This window comes from Equus caballus, chromosome 2 (genome assembly GCF_041296265.1).
Source record: "Equus caballus isolate H_3958 breed thoroughbred chromosome 2, TB-T2T, whole genome shotgun sequence".
In the NCBI taxonomy this organism is placed as follows: domain Eukaryota; kingdom Metazoa; phylum Chordata; class Mammalia; order Perissodactyla; family Equidae; genus Equus; species Equus caballus.
Window position 1 is genome coordinate 23,675,311 of NC_091685.1, and position 23,763 is coordinate 23,699,073.

At 43.3% G+C, this 23,763-nt stretch overlaps 2 protein-coding genes across 7 annotated transcripts in view; one reads left to right on the plus strand and one right to left on the minus strand.

The window, feature by feature from the left end:
* TLR12 (toll like receptor 12) overlaps nt 1–23,763 on the minus strand; it is a 131,696-nt gene that overhangs the window by 76,651 nt on the left and 31,282 nt on the right. The gene's annotated exons all lie outside the window — the stretch shown is intronic.
* Nucleotides 1–23,763, plus strand: part of PHC2 (polyhomeotic homolog 2) — a 117,101-nt gene that overhangs the window by 38,714 nt on the left and 54,624 nt on the right. For 2 of the 6 annotated variants that reach the window (XM_070249461.1, XM_070249454.1), the window contains exon 2: nt 18,929–19,030. The exons of 3 other annotated variants lie outside the window; for them this stretch is intronic. The gene's annotated coding sequence lies outside the window, so the exon portion shown is untranslated. Of the gene's footprint in view, nt 1–2,715; nt 2,873–18,928; nt 19,031–23,763 lie in introns of those variants that run through there. One more of the 6 variants, XM_070249473.1, reaches the window with a different exon arrangement.

Here is a 23,763-nt window from a genome sequence, read left to right on the forward strand (position 1 = left end):
AGCTGGTAAGAGGCAAAGCAGGCATTCCAACCCAGACCACCTGACTCCAGACCCCTCATCTTACCACTAAACCAAAGAGCAGAATGGCCTTCTCAGTTCCAGCCTTGGAAGAGAATACCACCGGGATGGCTGCATCACGGGGCCTCCTCTTGTGTGTATGTGGGAGGGAGATGCTGCTGTCCGTCAGCTCAGAGTGTCTCCTCCAAGGAAACACATCTCAGCTTGCAAATCTATCCTCTGCTTCAGATTTTCTTGATAACTCTCTAAGGAGTTCTGACTGCAGCAATGTCAGTCATGGGGTAGGAAGGCTTCTTCCATGAGCCTTCTCTCTCTCAACAAGACGGATCCTTGGCTGTGAAAGGCACTTAGATTGTGTCATAGGAAGGCCATGGGCCTTAACAGGCCACATCCATTTTCATTTACCTTCTGAAAGAAGATTAAGGAGAAAATTCAATTTTGCCTAATGCCTCCCCCAAATGGCTAATTTATATGCTAATTAGCAAGATAAGAATCGATGAAACTGGTAATCAATATGATATCCAAGGCACCAGTAATGAAATTCATTTTGAAATGCACTGCCAGTGGAAATGAAGCAATTACGCAGAATAAATGGGGCAGCTCGGGGAACAGGGGCTCCATACTGCACTTGACTACATTATTTCCCCTCTTAGTCCTCCCCCCGCTCTTTCCCCACCCCGCTGAAATCAACTGTCCATTCAGATCCTTTAGGGATCTTCCTCTCTAAGTACCAGACCCTGCGTTATCCCTGTGGATTTGTGGTCCAACCGGGGGAGAACAGAGCTAGAGAAAACTACAGTCTGAGAGACTAGAGCTACAAGCCCTGGTGGAGAATCACATACTGGGTAGTGAATAGCACTTTCTTCTCACACCTGCTGAGGTCAGTTTAAGGTTTTTCACTTCTAGATCATAAGTATAATTACCATATTGCCCAGTTTTCCAGGACTGTCCTGATTTCAAATATTTTGTCCCATCAAACCGTATGTCAAATGATGTGTCCTGTATAAGTCTAGTGTGAAATACACCATAGCATCTCCATCAGATTTAGCCTAACTCTACACAGTCCTCTTTCAACCTGGACGTTTACTCCAGAGTGCCAGATTTTTTCTTTTGTGTGTATATGGGGTGAGAGGGGTGATTACCATCATTTCTGGAGATTAGGGGCACAGCATTCTTCATTTCAGCTTTTCAGCCAAGGTAACTGAAATTTGTCTTTTATCCCAGTGTTTGCTTGTTGGAATCACCTGGGGAGCTCTTTCCCCCAAATTTTTTAATGAAAATTTTTAAACATACCAAAAAGTTGAAAAAATTATACAGTGAATATTATATGTATCTTATCTAGATTCTACAGTTAACAGTTTACCCTACTTGCCTTATCACATACCTGTCCAACTGTTCATCCCTCTACCATTCACCAGTTCAGATTATTTCTTTTTTTATGCATTTCCAGGGAAGTTGCAGGCATCAGTATACTTCAGCCCAAAACACTGCAGCATGTATGTCATTAGCTAGAGTTCAATATTTGTTTCTTTCTTCTTTTGAGGTAAAATTTACATACCATGAAATGCACACATCTGAAGTACACCATTCTGCGAGTTTTAACAGATGCGTACACCAATGTAACACCAACCCCTGTGAATATTTAGATCATTGCCATCATCCCAGAAGTTCTCTCATGCCCCCTTCCGGGTCACTCCCCACCCCCACCCCCACTTCCAGAGGCAATCTTGACTCTGATTTTTTCCACCATAGGTTAACTTTTCCTGTTCCTAGAACTTAATGTAAATTGAACAATACAGTTTGTACTCTTGCATAAGGTTTTTTCATCCAGCATAGCATTTTTGAAATGCATCCATGGTGTTGCTAGTATCAATAGTTTATTCCTTTTTATTGCTGAGTAGTATTCTATAGTATGAATATACCACCATTTTTTAGCGAGTAGGAATAAAACTGCAGGGAACATGTTTGTACAAGACTTTTTATGGACATATGTTTTCATTTCACTTGAATAAATTCGTAGAAATGGAATTTCTGAATTATAGAGTAGTTGTATGTTTAGTTTTATAAGAAACTGCCACACCGTTTTCCAAAGTGGTTGTGTTATTCTGGGGAAGCTTTTAAAAATCACTGTCTGGGGGCCAGCCCTGTGGCCGAGTGGTTAAGTTCATGTGCTCCACTTCGGTGGCCCAGGGTTTCGCCAGTTCTGATCCTGGGCGCGGACATGGCACTGCTCATCAAGCCATGCTGAGGCGGCGTCCCACATAGCACAACCAGAAGGACCTGCAACTAGAGTATACGACTATGTACTGGGGGGCTTTGGAGAGAAGAAGAAGAAGGAAAAAGAAAAAGATTGGCAACAGATGTTAGCTCAGGTGCCAATCTTTAAAAAACTAAAATAAAATAAATGGCTGTTTGATTCCAAACTTCTCCATTAAAAAAAAAAGTCACTGTCTCCCCCTCACCCTCAGAAATTCTTAATTAATTAATTGGTCTGGAGTAGGAGCCAGGCATAAGTATTTGTGGCATGCCCGTCTGGTGGTTCTAATGTGCTCCAGAGGTGAGAGTCACTGAAGGCTTAACATTTAAGTCCAGAAGAAAGAGCTTTGGGTACCTATAATAAATCAAAAAGTTGATTTTTCTTTTTTCCCTTTGAAAAGTGGCTTTCTGTTGCTGTACCCTTTGCTCCTTTGTTTTCAGTGCTCTGAAGACTTGGCGTGGTCTAGGATGATTTGCACACCACAGTACTGACTTCAGAGTAAAAAGACCTGCTTTTGAATCCCAGCTTTGCCACCTTGCAACTGTGTAACTTGAGCAAGTTACTCATCAGTTTCCTCTTCTATAAAATGGGTTTATAGTAAGTATTCCAAGGTTATAAGGATAAAAGTGCCTGACTCAAAGAATTTTCTGAAATTTACTATAGGATCAGGGTGGCAATAGAGTTCCCCAACCCCCTAGATGAGTGGGATTCCTTGACTCTGCCTTTCTGAACAAAGGCAGATTGACAGTTCTTTTTTTTGCTTCCGACTCTGGATGGCGAGCCTGTGAATGTCAGGTTGGGAGCTCTCACCACCTTCCTATAATGATTGGAGTATAATTCTCTCTTGTCTTACAAATATGTGAACGCTAAAAGTCAGTAAGAAAGGGGAGTTTGAATTGGTTTTCCATCCTGATGGTAACTTGAGCTGATCTACGTACTCACAGTCCCCGTGTAACCAACAACACAGCTTTGCAAGACTGCTGGCTAGAGTCGGTGTACGAGAACAGTGAGGAGCTATCCAGCAGCTGAGGTCCCAGCTTCTTCTTGCCTTGATGCCGGATTACTGAGCATTGAGTCAACAACAAAACAAACTACTGAAATCTGATCCCTACCTCTGAAGCCTGGCCCCCTCCCCTGGAGGAAACAGACCCTCACCCTCTGTCTTCTGAGTCCATCTTTGGTACCAGTCCAGATCTGAGTGCATTGGCCCCTGGGCCTTACAGGAAGTTGGTATGTGTGGCTCTGGACAGCGTTTTACATCAGGTGCTCAGTGCTTGTTGGGAAAACAACAGCAACAACAAAATCTCTTGATGAGACTTATGAGTGAGGTAGCTTCTCTCATTGTTTAACCATTTGAATGAGGATTTGCCACTTGGCATCAGGAAGAATGCAGTTGTAAACAATGGGTTTTCCCCTGTGAGATAGGCCAGCCAGGGCATAGATGAGGCTCTTGAATCAGGCTAGAAGTGCCAGGTTTTAGCTCCTTTCTGGGCAGGAGGAGTGTGGCTGATCCTCCTTCATGCCCTCCACTGAGAATGCAATATTCTCTGCCTTCCCGGGGAGCTAGAGTTTCCAGGGCATCAGAGGTTGCTCTGGGCTCCAGTTATCAGTACAGAGATCCAGGGTAAAGGATGGCTGCCAGTGAGCTTCTTTTCAACTTTTTGGCCTCCTGAGTGTCTGTCTGTGGAACCCGCATGCTTTTGTTAGGGGGTACAGGGCAGAGGGTGCGAGGGAAAGAGATCAAACGGCCTGTTATCTGAGGCACGTGCCTGGCTTCAATAGTCCCCTTTTGGGTTGGTTTTATTCTGTAATGTGTCCCCTGAGAAGGCAGACTAAGCGGCCTGGGTTACCCTGCAATTTCTCCAAACTATTTGCATGAAATACTGCAGGCAAAAAGCCCAGCCCCTGATTGGCTGTTGCTAGGTAACAACATAATCATCAGGAAATTAGACTGTCCTTTTTTTTTCCAACCCAGAGTATGTGTGTGATTGCAGCGTTGTGCAGGAAGAGAGAGGGAGTGGAACAAAGAGAGATAAATGGGATGGTCTTGAAGGCGGGGACACCACAGCCACAAACCTGCATCCCACGGTAGGACAATCTGCTTTGGGTTGGGCTTTTTACTCAGTCAAGCCAATATTGGTACATTTTCCTTTTTTATTAGAAAGACAAAGCTAGCAGGTCCTGCAGACAGCAGGAACAGAAGCTATGGAAGCAACTTTGACATTTGAAGTGATTTTTAGAAGAAAGAGGTAGTGCTTAATATGTGAGAATGACTCCAAGTGAGGATGAATAAATGAGTGTGTCTGGAGAATGTATATAGGCAGATAAGAACCATTAGCATGGCTGTAGACCGCCTGCAAGGAAGAGAACGTGAGAATGCGCATGTGAATGAGGCGGGTGACAGAGAAAAAACAAGCTTGCTTTAAAATGTGGAAGGAAGCGCCATAAACTGAAGTTTAGAATGGTGTGTTAAAACTTCGCCAATGTTGAGGCATGTGGTCCTATGTTATTCAGCCAGGCAGTCCTCAGCCTACCTTTCTGCCAGGTTAGACTTGGCAGGTGTATGAAGAGTAATAGGAAGAGAGCATTTGTGTGTGTGTGCGTGTGTGTGTGTGTGTGCACATACACACATACTGAAGCACCTAGTTCATTTCCAAGATTGTGTCCTAGCGTAACAGCATGTAGAGCCCTGACAAGTGTGCAGCTACACCTGGACGCTTCCACTGGGTAATGAATATTCATGGAGACCATGAGCACTTTCTTTTCCCTTCCTGCTAGCCCCAGATGGCTTTCCCACCTCTAACCTCCCTTATCTTGTCCTCTTTTTGAGTTCCCTAGCCATGACCCTGCCCTTACACTAGACCCTCAGTTGCCTACTGCATACTTCATTGGCTTGCTACAACCCCGGGCAAGCTAATTGCCTTTTGCCATTCATTGTCTGGCAGATTAATGACTCCTCCTGCATCTGGTTGCCCGTAACCTCCTCTGAAATTCCTCTGTGTACTCTCTCTGGCTCATCTTCCCCTTTTCCCCATCCTCAGCCCAGCCTCTCTGAGCTCCACATCTGAGTTTTTAGAAGTCATTTAATTATAAGCTAAAATAGGAGCACTATTTTTTTTTTTTTTTTGGCCTGACCAAAGGAGGTGGTCCCCAGAATAATGCAGAGGGGACCATTTTGTAGCAGTGCTAAAAATACACGAATGTATCAGGAGCAAGACAGAATGTGTGTCAGTAACCAAGACTGAGAAGGCAATATCCTCCCAAGCACACAGCCCCCACTATGACTTGCTGCCTCCAGCGGGTGAGCCTAACAAGCCTCACAGCTCCTGCCCTGGAGGAAAAAAGTCATCACCAACTCAAGGTGGCCTGAAGCCCCTTTCTGAGTCTGTGCACTGAATGGAATGCACCTGGGGCTCTGCAAAGCATCCACGCCCTCCATACGGATGTAGCAGGTATTCTCCCAGGCAGTGGTCCTCAGAGTGTGGTCCCTGGACCAGCCGCACCAGGAATCTGGGGGTGGGTCCCAGCAATCTGTTTTGCCAAACCCTCCAGGTGATCCTCGTGTATGCCTCATGTATGCCACTGTGAGCCTTAAAAATTGCATTTTTAATAAGTTTCCAGGTGAAAGTGACCACTCTTTGAAAACCTCTGCTCTAAGAATAGAAAATGGGGGACAATGTGTAATTGTCCTCCTTCTGCCCAGAATGCCCCCTCCCCATTTCCAAAGTCCCAATCAAACCCATCTTTAAACACCCAACCCAAATGAAACTTCTAGCTGATTCAACTGAGGGTCATCCCTTTACTCCTTATTACATTTCAGAGGTCAGCAAACTAGGGCCGCCAGGCCAAATCCAGCCCACAACCTGTTTATGTAAAGTCCTGGAACTAAGAATGGCTTTTATATTTTTAAATTTTGCCGGAGGGGGCAGCGGGGGGATCAAATAAGAATATGCAACAGAGACCATACATGGTTCCCAAAGCCTGAACTATTTACTATCTGGCCCTGTATAGAAAATGCTTGCAGGGCTGGCCCCATGGCCGAGTGGTTAAGTTCGTGCACTCCGCTGCAGGCAGCCCAGGGTTTCGTTGGTTCGAATCCTGGGCGCAGACATGGCACTGCTCATCAAACCACGCTGATGCAGCGTCCCACATGCCACAACTAGAAGGACCCACAACGAAGAATATACAACGATGTACTGGGGAACTTTGGGGAGAAAAAGGAAAAAAAAGAAAATGCTTGCTGACACCTGTTATATTTATTTATGTACTTTTCTTATTTCCTCTCTTAAACTCTTAGCTCCTTAAGAACAGAGTCAACATCTGAATCGTTTTTGTATTCCATTTAGTACCAAGCACAGTAGTAATTGCTCAATAAATATGGAAAGGATGGATGGATGGCCGAACGGTGGTTGGGTGAGCTAGTTGGGTGGTTAACCAGTGTTCTGGCAGTCCAAAAGAGATCAGCTTTTCTGCTTAGCCACATCCATGAAATAAGAACAATAGTTCCCTCCACCTGGAGTAGATGACGAGAAGCAGCAAGTTCATACTAGTGGAATTTACCCTTTTCATTAGTAACTAGAATGATGAAAAGCAGGAGCTGTCCTGCAGCTTGGAAAACAAGATTAGCCTTTAGAACATTCGTAGATGGAAGAGTTTCAAAATACGCCAAAAGCTTAAAATTCTGTTGGATTTCTGACGTCGAGTAAAATGTTTTCACGGAAGTATACACTACCAGTGTTAAAAGACACCCTAGAGGCAACGCTGCATGAATCATGCCTGCCATGTGGTTGCTCAGCCTCTGCTTGAATGCCTCCACTGACGGGAAACTCACTTCTTCGCAAAGCAGCCCATGCCACTTTTTAACAGCTCGAGTTGTTAGTAAGTCGTTGTTTTCTGTTGAGTTGAAATCTATCTCCTTACAATTTCCACTCTCTAGTCCTAGTTCTACCTGTTCTAGCTATGCAAATTAGCTACCTAAGTTTTATAAATATGAGAAAAGAAGTAGGGTAAAGTTGTACTTGACTGGAAAGAGTGGAAGATTGTGGAGGATCTACCCCATTTAGAGAGTTTTCCCCTGCAGACGGTACAGAATGGGTTAGAAACTACAAGAAGCTAAAAGCCAATAGGTATGCTAAGAGAGAATAAGCAGACGTACGGGTACAAAATGGAATGGAACATAACATTCCGAATGCAGCAGCAAGCAGAAGGCTGATGGTCAGATCATAGGTTGACCACAGACATGCAGTATGTTTCTGCTAGAGAGAATGGTAATAGCAATTAGAGGCTATTATTGGGACAAATGAGGGAAAGGAGGCTCCAGAGCTGGGCCTGGGGGACTCTGGAATAGCTTTGTGATTCCAAAGCTATGAAACAGCTGCCATGACAAGTTGCTAGGGCAGAAGCAGAGCAAGAGAAAGCCTCTTAGGAATGGCTGAGTCCTCTAAATGGCAGGCAGGGCCAAAGCAGTGAGGACCCCAGGACGGAACTGTCCCAGAGAAGGTGGGAGGAGGGAGTGGAGAAAGGAAGCTAAAATCTCGAGTTGTACGCCTGTCCACAATGTAATGTAGCCTTAATATTAATCCAGACCCCTTGAGAACTGGTAGACCAGTCACTGCATGAAAAATAGCTCCAAGAAGCCTGTTTACGGATCACTTACTCTCTGGATTTCTGAAGCACTTTGACTGCACAGAGCTTGGAGTCACGCAGGAAACTTAATCTAGCAATAGTAGTCGCGAACCAACTTCCTGTCTCTTGCTTGCCCCCTCCCTTCCCAGCACACCTGTATACGTGAGTGTACAGGCATGAACACCCCCTCACACATCACACACACCCCATGGATAAGTCTATGCTGGTATCACTTCTTCCAATTTTACCTGTAGGTGGGGTGTTTTTTTTCTTTTTTTCTTTTCTTAGGAAGAAAATTCCTAAGATTTGAGAATGAGACTTTTTGGGCTCTAGTGAAAGGCTTATGATCAGGGCTGGACTAAGAGTATGTTCAATAATCGTAAAGGATTAAAAGCCCAAATTTTTGAGCGTCTTCCCTTCTCCACCTTCAAGGCACTCCCATGTTACAGTTGAGACGTGAGCTCTAGATTCAGACTCTTCTGGTTTATGCCACATAATAGCTTTTTGATCTTGGGCAAGACACTTTGCCACTCAGAACCTGTTTCCTCATCAGTAATTACTGCTCCAAAACAACGCTAGAAGGATGAAGCAGGCGAAAGGAGGTTAATAAGTGCTTACTCTGTGCTACACACTCTCCTAGATGTTTTGCTTGCATTTTCTTATTTGCTTTTCCTAATAACTGGTAAAAATCTATGTCATCGGCACTGTTAACAGATGAGAAGACAGAGGGCTGCGGAGGCTGAGGAACCTGCCTGAGGCCTCCCAGCTGGGGCGGAGGCAGGAATCCAAACAGCCTGCTCTGAACAGGACGCTCTTGCTCTTTCTTCTAAATCTTGCTGCCTCCCTGAGCCAGTGCTCGGCCCACAGTGGACCTTCAGGAAAGATGGCTGTCCTTCCTACCCCTCTCCAAAGCACCGGGGGCAGTGGTTTTTGTTTTGTATTACTTTTCAACTAAATAGTTAAAAAGGAGTTTGTAAACACTGCTAACAGGACCAGCCTTAGAGTAGATAAGATAGTAAATTAATGGATCTGAAAATACTTATGAACAGGGAAGGCCTACAAATGTTAGACGTGCCCCTGTGACTACTCCAGGCGCGATTGCTGGGGTACAAGGGAGGCCCCGGGGGAGTGGCCGTTGACAGGTGTGCCACGGACCCGGCCCCTGCTGGAGATCGCTCTGTGAGACAGTCTGTCAGACGGAAGGCAGTAGGAGCCAAGTTCCCTTCGTAGGAACAACTGGGGCAGAGAGGCCTAGCCTGGAGTAAGCATAAGTAATTCTTGCTCCTGTGCGTGGACATGCAACCCTGGTTTCAGATCCTACGCCTGCCATTTGCTAGCTCTGTGGCCTCGGATAAGCATTGCACCTCTCAGAACCTCAATTTTTTTGTGGGAAAATGAGGAAATAATCTCTGTATCATAGGAGTGTTGTGAGGAATAAGTGAGATGCATATAAAGCCCGTGTTCCTGAGCAAGTACCCAATAAATGGCAAGAATTAGCATTGGCCAGCACGAGGCCTAAGACCACTGCCCTCCTAGTGGATAAAAGATCACTTTCATACAGAACAAAAGTCTTCGTGACAGGAGGCAGCACTTCTATCCCAGGCAGTCCATCTCTTTATAATTTACCCAAGTCGGTAAAGCCCCATGGCCTCATCTCCGCACAGGGAAGTAAAGGGAAACCCTAAGGGGGGAAGGCTGCTGTCTTGGAATAGCTCTGCATGCTCAGGTGGTAGCAGGAAACAGAGCATCCCAATGTGGTCCCTACTTCTCCAAGGCGCTCTCCACGCTGGCCTTTATGAAAGTGAGCTCACCCCTTAACCCCAAGTGCTGCAGAGTTAAAGGCGATACCCACAGGGCCCCTGGAGGTCTCAGGCCGACCCCAGTGGGAAGGAGTAGAGCAGGAGGAAGCAGAGAAAAGAAGGCTGGTGAAGAATTCATAGGTGAATTTCCAGGCCCTTGAAAGTTTGTTTTGAAAGCCTGGCTGCCTCCCGCGATCCCTGTCCTGGTTTAGTTATGCTTGTCAGGAAGTAGCAGTGGCAGAAGGACCAGCCTACCGTGGTTTAACACCACATCAGGCCCATTCAAGGCTGAGATGCAGTGGCAGAAAAGGGCAAGCTCTAGAAACAGTTGGGGGGGGGGGGTGCGCGCATGCGTGCTTTGTGGAGAGATTTTTATAGAGGTCTTGTCTATAACCATGGCTACTGATCTTCTATGTACAAATCCCAGGAATGCATAGCTCCACTAAGGCTCAACGAGGAAGAACTGGCTGAAGCCATAGCATGAAGAATTTACTCTCACCAGATTCGAAAAACAGACTTTTCTAACTTTGAGGTTAATTGATGGAAATTAAAGTACCTTTTCCTCTGGAAATAAAGTCTTCCTCTGCCCTACCACAACCTACTCTCTTTCCAGTCTGTGCCGCAAACTGGGTAGCTTAAAACAACAGAAATGTTTGTGGAGTCTGGAGGTCTGAAGTCAAGCTGTCAGCAGGACCACGCTCCCTCGGAAGTCCTTCCTGGCCTCTCCCCAGCTTCTGCTGGCCCCAGGTGTTCCTTGCCTTCTGAAGGCGTAGCTCCAGCCTCTGCCCCCATCTTCACATGGCTGTCTTCTCCCTGTGTGTGTGTCTCTTCACGTGACGTTGTTTTTATAAGGACACCAGTCATACTGGAGTCGGGGCCCACCCTACTCCACTATGACGTCATCTTAACTAATTTCGTCTGCAATGACCCTATTTCCAAATGAGGTCACATTCTGCCATATTGAAGGTTAGGACTTAACCTTTTTTTTTTCTGAAGGACACAGTTCAGCCCATAACAGGCAGTACTGTTTGAAGTGAGAGAAAAAAGGAGATGGATATCGTGTGTGATGGCTCATGGGAAAGTTAAAGAAATGGGTATCTTAAAGTTAGGCACTGAGTTAACGTAATGAATGGATGCAAGTTTGTGTGTGTGTCTGTCTTCTGGAAAACCTGCAGAATAGCATCCCTCTTCAAGCCCTGGAGTTAAGGCTGAAGAAGCTTTAATAATGTCAAGTAGAAGAAGAAGAAATAATAATAATAATAGAAACTAACATTTATTAAGTGTTTACTAAGTGCCAGGCACAGTTCTGTTTGACTCGTATTATTTCATCTAATACAACAACCCTACAAGATGGTATTATTGCCCCAGTTTCACAGTAGAGGAGACTGGGGTCCAGGAAGGTTTTGTCACTTGCTCAGAGTCACAAAACCAGGAAGCTGAAGTTTGAGCCCAGGCAGTGACTCGGGAGCACACGTTCTTATACTGTGTAGACTGACTCTCTTTAAAGCTTGTGTTCCTAAAGAGCTTTCTGGACGATAATTTAGATGGGTAAAAATGGACCATGGTTCTTTATAAAGAGATTTTTAAGTGTGACCGTGACCAATGATGAAAAATGACTTAAGGGGTGCTCACTATTCACCGTGGTTAAAGTAATCATTTTCCAAATTCCAGCTTGGGCTCACACCCTCGCCATTTATCACATGCTTACTGTTTGCTAAGCATTGTCCTCAGTGCATCGCAGATACCTCATTTAATCCATATGACCGCCCCGTGAGGGAAACACCATCTCACTTTATTGCTGAAGAAATTGAGGCCCAAAAGATGATGTCACTTGCTCAAGGATACACGGCTACTATGTGGTCTGGTTAGAATTTGAACCCAGGCCTTTCTAACTCCAAAGCCCATGCCGTTAACCAATATGCTACAGGTACGCTGTCAGGCATGTGGCTGATAGGGAAAAATGAATTTGCCTTAGAACAGGGGTCCTATAAACTACAGCCACGGGCCAAATCCAGCCCGCCACCTTTTTTATGTAACTAATGTTGTATTGGAACACAACCACTCTCCACCTACGGCTTGTCCAGATGCCTGCAAAGCCTAAACTGTTTGCTATGTGGATCTTTGCAGAAAAAGTGCCAGCCTCTGCCACGGGAGATGGAGGCTCTATCGTTGCCCTGTCTTCGAGCAGTGACACTAAAGCTGCCTGAGTCTCGCTCCCCAAACACTCAGCATTTGCATAATGAGCTTTACCTGTGTATTCCTTCCAAGAGATCAAATCCTTCTGTTTCCTCTTCCTATTGTTCAACCAGCCTCTACCAGCTTGTTATAGAAACGCTTGATACAGTCTGCCTTCTATAGATTACGAAGAAAACAATGAGGTTTCAGAAAAAGGTTATTCGTTTAGAATTAATAGGGTTCTGTTTCACAATGAAATCATTCTGTTTTGATTGCAAGGACTATATGCTCAGTTTTAACTTCGCATCCTTCATTTCTGTCCTTGTTAGCCTCCATTTAGTCGGTTCAGCTTCCAGACCTAAAGGAGGCGATGAGCAGAGGACTGGGGAAGGCGGGGAACGTTCTGAGGAGGTTTGAGCTGAATTTGTTGGACTGCTTCCAATGTAACAGTAGCCTGAGACAGCTGCCCGAGGCGTGATTAGACTGGTACAAATCAGGATGCTTACGTTAATGCAGCAATGTGGAGGTGCGGGAGGTCTCGCTTTGAGCCCCTAAGTCTAGAGAACCTGAGCACTGCTGTGATTGACTTATACCTCGGACAGAGAAACAACCCAGGAGGAGAGGCAGAGCCGTCGCAAAGGAGCAAACTCTCCTTATGGAGCCTACAGGAATGATAATACCGGCAGCCTTTGTGGGGCAGACTAGACCTCTCATTTCCTGTCAGTCTCCGACTCCATTAGGAGAAACTCCACCCCACTTTCCCCCAGGGCTTTCGGCTCCATTTGGAAAGCTCTGTTTTCAGTGTCTTTCCCTTATACTTCCCTCGAACCTCTGTCACAGCTGTAATCCGCAGCAAATGGATTTTCCTGACCCTGGGGACAAAGGCATAGTGTTCCCTAGACTTGGTGGCTCCTGGGCGGCAGACCCATCAGCATTTCTCCAGCTGCTGGTCTTAGGCCCCATGGGCGGCAGAGACCCGTAATAAGATCACTATCGAAGCGGTTGCAGTCAGCACATCATTCACAGTGGTCCCTTGCGGTTGGGAGGGGAGGATTGACTAAAGCAGGAATCACAGCCTTCAGAGCTTGGGCTCCCACAAAACCACACAGTGAGCTGGATCCCAGAGAAAAACAGGCTTCCAGCTCTGGATGTTAGCCGTTAATCACATTTGGCTGTGGTTCATCGTGGGAGTCCACAGGGATGGGTGGCCTGGGGGAAGAAATAAGGAACTAGTTAGAAGGAGGAGGAGGGAAGAAGAAGAGTGGGAATTAAAAGGAAATTGAATAGGGATGTATAAAATGCTTAAAGATAGATATTATGAAAATTTAAGGGTTCAGGTTTTCTAATGTGGGGCCCAGGGTTCAGGGCATCATGTGAGCCCACAGATGCCTCAGTAGCCCTCACTGAGACTTCCGAACACCTCTACTGCCCACAGACCAGAGCTTCACGGCAGAAGGAAGGTGGGAGTAGGTGAGCACTGAAAGCTGGGGTTCGAAGAGGGGAACTGCAGTAGAAAAAGTTTGAAAGCTACTGTATTGGTCTACACTTCCTAATTAATTCTGTTTCTTTCTAAGCCAAGTTCCCTTCCACTAGGAGACCAATGAGAAAGTGACATATGGCGGGACCCTAGCTTCTGAATTCTCCTCGGGGCAAACTCCAACCCTCTGGTTGAGTAAATCCCCGCCACCAGGAGTCCAGCAGGTCTTCTGGGGTGGCTTCTGTGTCCATGCTACTGGAGAAGAGTCCAAGGGGCCCCCTCTCCTTAAGTGAGTCACTTCCCCAAAGACTGGGCCTCAGTTTTTGCATAGGAAAAACAGGGGAGATTATGGTAATGTTTGACTTCTTAAACTTCTTGGTGGGCACACATACATATTATCCCTTATGTATATATTACATAGAAAAAGAAATTATTTTGTAAGTATAAAATATTTAATAGACGTTAATTAACAATTACAGGATTAAATTCAGTGATCTCAGTTCTTTCCACTTCTGAAAATCTGGTATGCTTTAATGTGGGCTTTGTCCAATCATGAAATAATGGCTCAAAGTGGGATTGTGGGTGAAAGAGGGTACAGTGTGGGAAGAGCTCTGGCTTTGGAGTCAGACCTGGTTTTGACTGCTAGTTCTGTGATGACCTTAGACAAGTTACTTTGATAAGTTCCTCACTGACAAAATTGGGATAATAATACCTACCCCATAAGAGAGGTCATGGGTATGTATAAGGCATCTACTGTAGTGCTTGACACATAGTAGGTGCTAAATAAATAATCACTATTAGTAGTATAGACACAACTGATGGAAGGTACTGAAATTAAATCACCAGTGGTGTCTGTTCTACAGCAGTTGGGGAGAATTCCACAGATGAGGTAGAAATTAAGCTGAGCTTTCAGATGAGAAGTAGGATCGAGTGTGGTGCATTTCAAGCAATTCTACTCACCAGACATTTATGAAATGAAGCACCAGGTATACATGGGAAAATATGACATGATCCCCATTCTCCAGGAGTTTGGAGTCCAATGGGGAAGAGAGACACATAAGCAAATCACTTTCTTGTAATATTACATTCTAAGTGCTAGGACAGAGGTAAGCACAAAGTGTTGTGCGAGCAGCCTTCCTGCTGTATGGCTTAAAAGAAGATATGAGGGTCTAGTTTGAAGGAAGCGAGAGAAGTATTAGAGGAGCATGCATTTAGTGAGTGTTTTACAGGAGACACTCAAGCTGTCTTGAAGATCGAAGGAGTTAGTTAAGGGAAAAATGCAAGGAAGGCATTTCAGGGGAAGGGAACAGCCATGGGTAAATGAGTGAAGTCACAGAGGTAGGAAATAGCCAGATGTCCAAAACTTCAGGTTGTTTGGGATCATGCTGAGCCCAGCGAGAGTGTAGTGTGGCAAAGTGGTGGAAAATGAGGCTGGGGAGGCAGGCAGGGTCGGTTCATGGAGGATTCACATGCCACACTGAGAAGCTTAGTGGGGGAATTATGTAGGCCCAAGAACAGAAATAATTCAACAAATGGTGCAGAGATAGCAGGAAGATCCAGCAAGAGAATAAAGTTGGGAAAACAGTTTGGGGGTTCCTCAACAAGCTGAACATAGAATTACCATATGATCCAGCACTTCCACTCCTAGGTATTTACCCAAAGGAATCGAAAGCAAGGACTCAGACAGATACTTGTACACCAATATTCATTGCAGCATTATTTACAGTGGCCAAAATGTGGAAACAACCTGAGTGCCCATCAACAGATGAATGGATAAAACAAAATGTGGTATATACATACAGTGGAATATTATTCAACCATAAAAAGGAATGAAATTCTGATACATGCTACAACATGGATGAACCTTGAAAACATTATGCTAAGTGAAATAAGCCAGACACAAAAGGACAAATATTGTATAATTCCTCTTACATGAGATATCTAGAATAGACAAATTCATAGGGACAGAAAGTAGATTAGAAGTTATGAGGGGCTGGGCTGAAGGAGAGAGGGTAATGGGGAGTTGTTGCTGAGTAATTATGGAGTTTCTGTTTGGGGTGGTGAGAAGTTCTGGAAATAGATAATGGTAATGGTTTCATAACATTGTGAGTGAGCAAGTTTTATGTTATGTATATTTTACCACAATAAAAAAAAAAAAGAAAGACATTCGTACCCCTATCTCACACCATATACAAAACTTAACTCAAAATGGATCCAAGACCTAAATGTAAGAACTAAAACTATAAAACTCTGTGAACAAAACCTAGGTGTAAATCTTCATAACTTTGGATGAGGCCGTGGTTTCTTGGATATGGCAGCAACAAAAGAAAAAATAGATAAATTGGACTTCATCAAAATTAAAGAGAGAAGCAGAGGTAATCTTGAGCATGTGGTATTTGGGAGAAAGAAAGCAGATCTACCAGACCAGAGCAGAGATTAACATTGTAGAATATAAGGTTAGAAAAGTGGAATGAGGCTAAGAGATTAATCTTCACACCTACACACCACCACCACCACCACCCCAAATAGGTATTATTATTACCCAGTTTTGCAGATTAGGAAAGTAAGACTCAGAGAGGTAAACTGCCTTGCCCAAGGCCGTATAACTAGTAACTGAAGAGCTGGTATTCCCCAAGCTGACTCCTAAGTCCACACTCTTTTTCCTTTAGCTCATTGCCTCTTCAAGGAAAACTGAGCCACCAGCCAATGCCCAGAGGGCAGGGCTGGGATCTGTGCATCTCCCAGCAGTAACTGTTCAGCAATAGCGTAGGTCTTGGCATTCGTAAAGCCTAGAGTAAGGCCCCCCTACTTTCCATCTGTCACATCGCACACGTTCCTTAACACCTCATTCTTCTGAACACTAGCAAATGTTGTCTCAGTCACTTATTTGGAACTCAGCATATAGTACGTAACATTATTTTTGACCTTTAAATTTGTACTTCATGCCCAATCCCTACGTAGCTATGAAGCAGAGCTTCTTAGTCCGGAGTTAATGGACAGGCTTCAAAGGATTCATTAACCTCTACAATTGAGAGCACATTTTTGTATATGTCTGTGCCATTTTTGTGTGGGGGGGTAGGAGGCAAGAGACCTTAGGTTTCACCTTTCTGATATGCCTCCAAAAGTTAAGAACCTTCAAATGAGGATTCGTGTCTTCTACCTTTTTTCTATTGCCAGTCCTTATCAAGAATACCCTGCGTGTGGCAGACGCTCAATAGAAGTACAGATTGTGGAGAAACTAGGAACTTGCTGATTGGGAAATGTTCTAGAAGTGGTTGAGGAGGAGGAGAAGGTGGGACAGACAGCTTTATGCTGTGAAAGCAGAGAAAGTGTGGGTTCAGGCAGCTCAAATGTTACTTCTCCTTTGAAATGTACCCTAATCTCCTAAACAGTCTGTCCTTCCCTCCTCTGGGCTTGGCATGAGTGACAGAGAGAGAGCCAAAGAGAGCATGCTTGAGAGACAGCTGTAGCTATCAAAAGCAGGAACTAGAACAGAGAGCAAGCCAGAGAGGGGGAGGAGGGCGAGGGAGCTGGAGCATGCACTGTCTAGAGAGTAAGAGAGTGTGCCCACGTGAATGAAAGGGAGGAGGTGCCTGATCAGGCCTGGGGAAGAGATGCTCAGGCACGGGGAGACCCAAGTGAGAAGAGGGAGAGCTGGAGCTTGTGAGGCAAGGGAGCAAGACCACAGAGTGAGCCAGATGCAGAGTGAGGTCAGTCAAGGCCAGGGCGGCTGGTGGGGAGCGTGGATGAGCAAAGAGGTCAGGAATAGGGAGAGAGAGCTCCTTAGAGAAAAGCAGGCAATCGAATTAGGGCAGGAGGGCACGAGAGAAGGAGAATGAGAGGAGAATATGCACATGTTGAAGGGTGAGGGGAGGACATGCACGTGTTTAAGGGGGTGAGAGAAAGAGAGAGAGTTGTAGGGGAGGAAGACAATTCCTCTGCCCTCTAGGTCCTTCTGGCTGGCCTAAGAATTAAATTGACATGAGACAGAATGGCAGGAGGAAACCAAACAAAGCTTTATAATATGTACACATGGGAGAAACCCAGGAAAACTGAGCAACTCGCCAGAATGGCTGAGATTGTCACCTTAAATACCACCCTCAGCTAAAGACAAAGGAGGATTTTGGGGGTGGGAAGAGTCAGTTATGGGAGATTACCAGAAAAAGCACAGTAAATAAGAGTAAGGCTATTATGCATATTTAAGTCCTTGACTTCAGCATCAATGTGAGTTTCTAGAGATAAGGTCTCTCGCCCCTCTTCCTGGTACAGAGAGAGAGAGACATCTTTACAGATGGAGATTTCCCTTACAAAAGTAAATGTCTCTTACAAAGGGTAACTTTTACTTGGTTTTCAGAGCTTCTCTGCTGTCTGCAGTTTCTTAAAAGTAACCAGCCCAGAATAATCCTCATGCCAAAGAAACACATCTTGAGGTGGCCAATTCTGATCCCCGACAGTGTCAAGAGCCAAGCACAAAGCGGGTGTGAGCACACAGGAGGAGAAACAGCACAAGGAAGCCAGTTGTAGGAGACCAATGGAGGAAGAGGATGGGGATGAGGGGACAGCTACAAGAATGAGAAGACAGGGGTTGGGGCCAAAATTACCAAGACAGAAAAGGCAAAGTTGCCCAGGGTGGGGGGTGAGGGGCTGGGGGCAAAGCCAAGAATGAGAGAGTAAAGAGAGAAAGGAAGGACATGCTTGGCAGCAGAAGGAAGGAGACAGGCAGGCAAGAGAGTTCGGGAAACGCATTGCACCTGTGCCCCCATGTAGTTAAGGTAAGTCTCTCTCCCCTGCACAGGGAGCAGTTGTTGTCCTTGCCTGTGCAGTTTTTCTGTACAGGAATGTGTACTCTCCTTAGAATTTTGTTTTGTTAGATTCCTCAATAAGCATTGAGTATACACTGTGCACAAGATTTGCCCTAGCTGTTGCAAAAGAAAAAAAATGGAGCTGAGGCTTGATCATCCAGGATGTAGGCTATCCTCTCCTCAATTTGCTGTGTCTGCCATGCTGTTTTCTCATTTTATTCTTTATGTTTACAAGCACTTCATTTGAAATTCTCTAGGGTGGGATGAAAAGCAAGAACCTGTAGGGGATCAAAATTGGCCACCCCAAAATGTGTCTGTTTGCCTTGATTATTTTTAAGAACAAAAGACGCTGAAAGAAACTTTGACCTTCCCCTTAACTGCCTAAAAGAATTTAAAAGTCCTGTCCCCAGGACAGGCCGTCACCATAGATAACTCTGGGTATTGGTAGTCTGTGAGGGTCCTTGCTAAGCCCATTCTTATCAAACTTCTATCAACCAAACATTTGCTTTTCTATTTCCATGTGAATTGCCTTCCTCCCCTTTGAAGTCCCAAACCACTACCCTCAACATCCACCTTTGTCTTTAGCTAAAGATGATATTTAACGTGGCAGCTTTGGCCATTCTGGCGAGTTGCTCAGTTTTCCTCAGTTTCTACTGTGTATGCATGTTATAAAGCTTTGTTTGATTTTCTCCTGTTATTCTGTCTCATGTAAATTTAATATGTAGCCCAGCCAGAAGGACCTAGAGGGTAGGGGATTTGTCTTCTTCCCCTACAGTTTGGCAACGAGGATGGGATAAAACTTCACTGGCTGGAAGCTGCTTGCTCCTGGACTACTGCAGCTGAGAGATCCTGGACCTCTGACAAGAGCCAGCGAGAGGTAAGAGTTCTTACCACGTCAGTCTCCCAGATCTCTGCGTGCAGGGTTCAATGGAAGTGAGAGTGATGAGTTTTGTTTCCATTTCTAAATTTAGATTAGCAGGAGAAAATACTAGTAAAGCTAGCTTCTTGGACTCAGCAACTCTGGGAAATTTGGTTGAGTACTCATTGGTTTATTGATCCTTTCCCTCCCAGAGATATTCTCTATTTTCCTCATCTCTGTCGTTTTTTGTCATTTGTCATAAAAAGGAAAAACCATAAGGGAAGATGCAGGCATCTCTCTATAAGCCTGTTGTCTGGGCTGGTCCAGCAGTAAACTTTGCCATGGGTTATGAGATTTTTGTTTTTGTCTTGTTCTATGTCTTGACAGCTTGGCTTTGTGACCTTTTTGGTCTCTGCCATCTGGAGGATACATGTACCGGCACACATCTTGGTGGCCAGTTGAGTAGACTGGAGTTCCAAGACACGCTCTCTTTGTCCAGCTGTGTCAACTCTCAGGGGAGTTTGTCACAAGGGGTCCCAATTGCTTTCATAAGGGGCCATTGTCATTTCAGCCTTCATTGCTTGTTGTGCAAGAATGGCCTTTGCTTTTTTAGACTATTTTTGGGAGTATACTTTCTGGATCTCTTTTGGGGATGCCTCCGTGGTTAAGCTTATTTATATGAGTTGCTATTAAGATCCTACTCATCAATGTGGCCAGACAATGGATCATTTAAATTAGGGGGAAAAAATTTTTTTGGAAGCTCTCATCATAATTGTTTTATTGATACCAATGAAAAGGCCAAATTAAAAAAGAAATACAAAAAAAAAAAACTAGCCTTAAGACCCTGACTCAGGTTACAATTAAGTTGAGAAAATGTAAAAGTATAAGTGTTGATAAGATTATAAATGTTGGAATGTTTGAGCTAGTTTTATATCAACAGGTTATATCAACTTTGCCTGAGTATGTTCTAAAATATCTGACTGGGAATGCTTCCCCTATCCAACATTATAAGACCAAAACGTATTGATAATGTCCCAATGAAAACTATGATTAGAGATATAAGAGTTGATGGAATTCAGATGAAATTTTGGAGGAAAATTGATATATTCATGGGCTTTATGTGAAGTGATTGCATCTCTGCCTGATTGTATCATAGATTGTATTGTGGGGATAGACATTGTGTCTCACTGGGGAATGTTTCCCCTGCCTGATTGTAAGACAGCATATAAATCTGCCCTTCAGATAGTGTTAATTAAAAACTCCAAAGGGAAGTCAATAGGGTTTCCTGAGCCCACACCACATGAGACAGAAACTAGAGGCTGACATCAGATGCTAATAAAAAAGACAATAAAAGCCCCCACCCCAGGAAAATTGGTCTAGGGTTAAATTGTACACTTAGAAAAAGGGGCCTTTGTTAAATGCTTTGTATAGACTTTTTTTTTTAAAGATTTTATTTTTTTCCTTTTTCTCCCCAAAGCCCCCCAGTACATAGTTGTATATTCTTCGGTGTGGGTCCTTCTAGTTGTGGCACGTGGGACGCTGCCTCAGCGTGGCTTGATAAGCAATGCCATGTCTGCACCCAGGATTGAAACCAACGAAACACTGGGCCGCCTGCAGCAGAGCACGCAAACTTAACCACTCGGCCACGGGGCCAGCCCCGCTTTGTATAGACTTTTAAAGGTGCAATACATTGTCCTGAAGTTTTAGAACATAAAAATCTTTTGATTCACCTCTTAAAAATTTCCCTGATATACAGAAGCAATTGGAAAAATGTAGCTGGAAGGGTGGGTCAACCTCTTTGTGTCATTCAGACTGTAATCTAGTTCTTTGGGGAACTGGAAGCAACCATCTTTGTCTTGCAAATCTCTGCAAGGCCAGAAGTACGGCTCTAGAAAGCAGCTCAAAGTTCACTTGTCTTTTGCCAATCCTAAAGCCTCCCCTGTTCCTCTCAAAATGCTCCTAGATATTAATTGAGACAAAAGATTGAGACATTAGAAACTGGTAAGGCAAATATGCCTGGGAAACTCCATCTTGAAGAAAACTTGACTGCTTTCTCTGTGCCTTTATGATGTAGATTTTCTGCTCCCATCTTCTCTAGGACCTAAAAGCCATTCTTTGAAATGCAAATGTTTCTCATAAACTAGTGAGTTTTGTATTACAGCTGAGTCGTAACAAAAATTTAATGGAAGCTATAAGGTCTCTGCCTGTGGCTACTTGTGTGGTCATGTATGTCTATATGTATGTTATATATGTGTGATATTTTACCTCCCGATGGTATGGCCAAAATTAAGAGCTCTGTTTGGCTTAAAGTAAGCACTTACATAAAGTATTCCTAAACATAAAAGAAACTAACCCAAATGTCGTTCAAGTTAATGTGATATGCAGTAATCTTTGGTGAATGAAAGCTTGTTTAAGTTTGTTGGTTTGATTAAAATAGACACGTCCTTAAAGCTATGAGCATTGGATGTGATACAGACATGCAGCCTGGGTTTACTAGTCAAATAAGCTCATGTTGTCTGTTATAAATTTGTCAGCAAAAATAATAGCTTTAAATGATAGCTAATTTTTGTCTAATGTCTCATGAAGTTTTCATGAGTAATCAAAACAATTGATGGAAGCAAATGATTTAGATAGATGAAAATGAGTAAGAGTTTTCAAGTACAATAATTATGTTTTATGGTCTGCATACTTGAAAAAAACAGCTACCAAATTCTTTTGGTGACTTAAAACTTTAGAGTTTTGCTAAATTAAGTTAAATGATAAAAATCTGTTGAGTACCTAGATCATTTCCACATAAGACAAAATATTGGAAATTAACTATTAAGCATAGATTTGTCTGCCTTTGGTTTCTTATCTCAGAGAAACTAAAAATGCTTAGGTTTGTTGGTAGACATATTTTGTACATGCTGAGGAGTTTTCTGTGAGAAAGCATATATTTCTAGAAAGTCTGTATACAAGGAAAGTAAAATGTTTTCAGTACAGAAGGTATGAGGAATAGAGATTTTTGTTTGTTTTGTTAAAAAAAAAAAAGATACATTTGTCCTAGAAGTACTTGGAAAGAAAAAAGGAAAAAACTTGGGACAAATTCTGAATGTAAAAAGTAAGTGACAGAGAGTTTGTGAAAGTAAAACCCTGAGGAGTTTTATGCATGGTCAGGTTGGCTAAGATTAAAGTAAATCCAATTAAGTAAATGAATTTTAATGTCAAAAGGAAGTTGGTGCAAAATTAGATTTTGGTCTTCTTTCTCTTAAAAGGATAACTTTCTTGAACTTTTGGTCTACTCTTGATAAAGAGGTTATAAAAGGTTTTTCTTTATTTTTGAGTAAGTCTACCTAAAAGACAGAAAAAATATGTTTTGTTAAAATAATTTCCTATGTTCAAAAAGCTGAGGTCTCTCTGTTAAGGTTTTCTCCAATTGTTTCAGTTGTCACTTTGATTGAATGGATAACTAAGCATTGTTTCCTATTTGACTAAGTGTTTTAAAACATTTTGATATTTTTTATAAACTTCCCCCAAAATTAAAATCTTTCTTTTTTCTTTTTTTTTTTTTTTTTTGAGGAAGATTAGCCCTGAGCTAACTGACGCCAATCCTCCTCTTTTTGCTGAGGAAGACTGGCCCTGAGCTAACATCCATGCCCATCCTTCTCTACTTTATATGTGGGATGCCCACCACAGCGTGGCTTGTGAAGCGGTGCTATGACTGCACCTGGGATCCAAAGCAGCGAACCCCGGGCCACCAAAGCGGAACATGCGCACCTAACCACTGTGCCACCGGGCTGGCCCAAAAATCTTTCTTTTGACTTAAAAAAAGGAAACTTAGAGAATTTCTGGTTAGCCCTGGGACTACTCAAAGAAATTTGCTCTCTCTCTCTTCATATAAAGAAGATATTAAACTAATTAGGCTTAATTGGTATGTTAAATTACATGGGAAGCATTGTCAGAATAAGTGATGATGAACTTTCTTAGGTGGTATTATGTGGATAAATGTTATTGATATAAATGCTTTAAAATTATATAACATTCCTAAAAATTCTGGTCTGTCCTGGTTGTCCACCGTAATTCTAGTTATTATTTTAAAGTGTTCTGTGTCACAGAAAAAAACAAATTTCTTTGTCAGTTGCCATCTGTCAGTCTTTTGTCATTTACCGACAGTTATTGTTTTACTCTGATGTTTTGCAAATGTTTTCATCTTCAGAGAAATTCATGGAAAGGACTCTGACCCTTGCTCTAGAATACAGTTTTCTGATAAACTTTGAGATCATAAAACTGAACTGGGTAAGGAATTATAGAACTCTAACAGAGAAACTGATGACTTCATAAAACTGTTAACAGAAGATCAGGATCAAGAGCTGATTACATGAGGCTAAATGAACTGATGAGGATGATTTTACTAAATTTTTGTCTAAAATATTGCTGATTTTTAAAAATGTTTTGTTTTTTCAGATTTAAGGAGACCTTTTCTCTTTTCTCTTAAGCTAACTATGACATAACAATTTGGTAAATTATACTTTTGTAAGCAGAATTGAAACATTTATCTTTTCCTCCCTTCCTGATCCCTCCAGAATTTAAAAACTCTTCGTGAGTGAGTATTGTTATTTTCATGGCAATGTAGTTATTTGCATAAGTTCAATAAGAATCTGTTCTCCTTATAACAGGACACAATTGGAAAAAGTTGTTATATTACCAAAGCTTTGACTGAATGTCATTTTTGAGAGAAACATGCATAGACTCAGATATGAGCAGACAGCTTT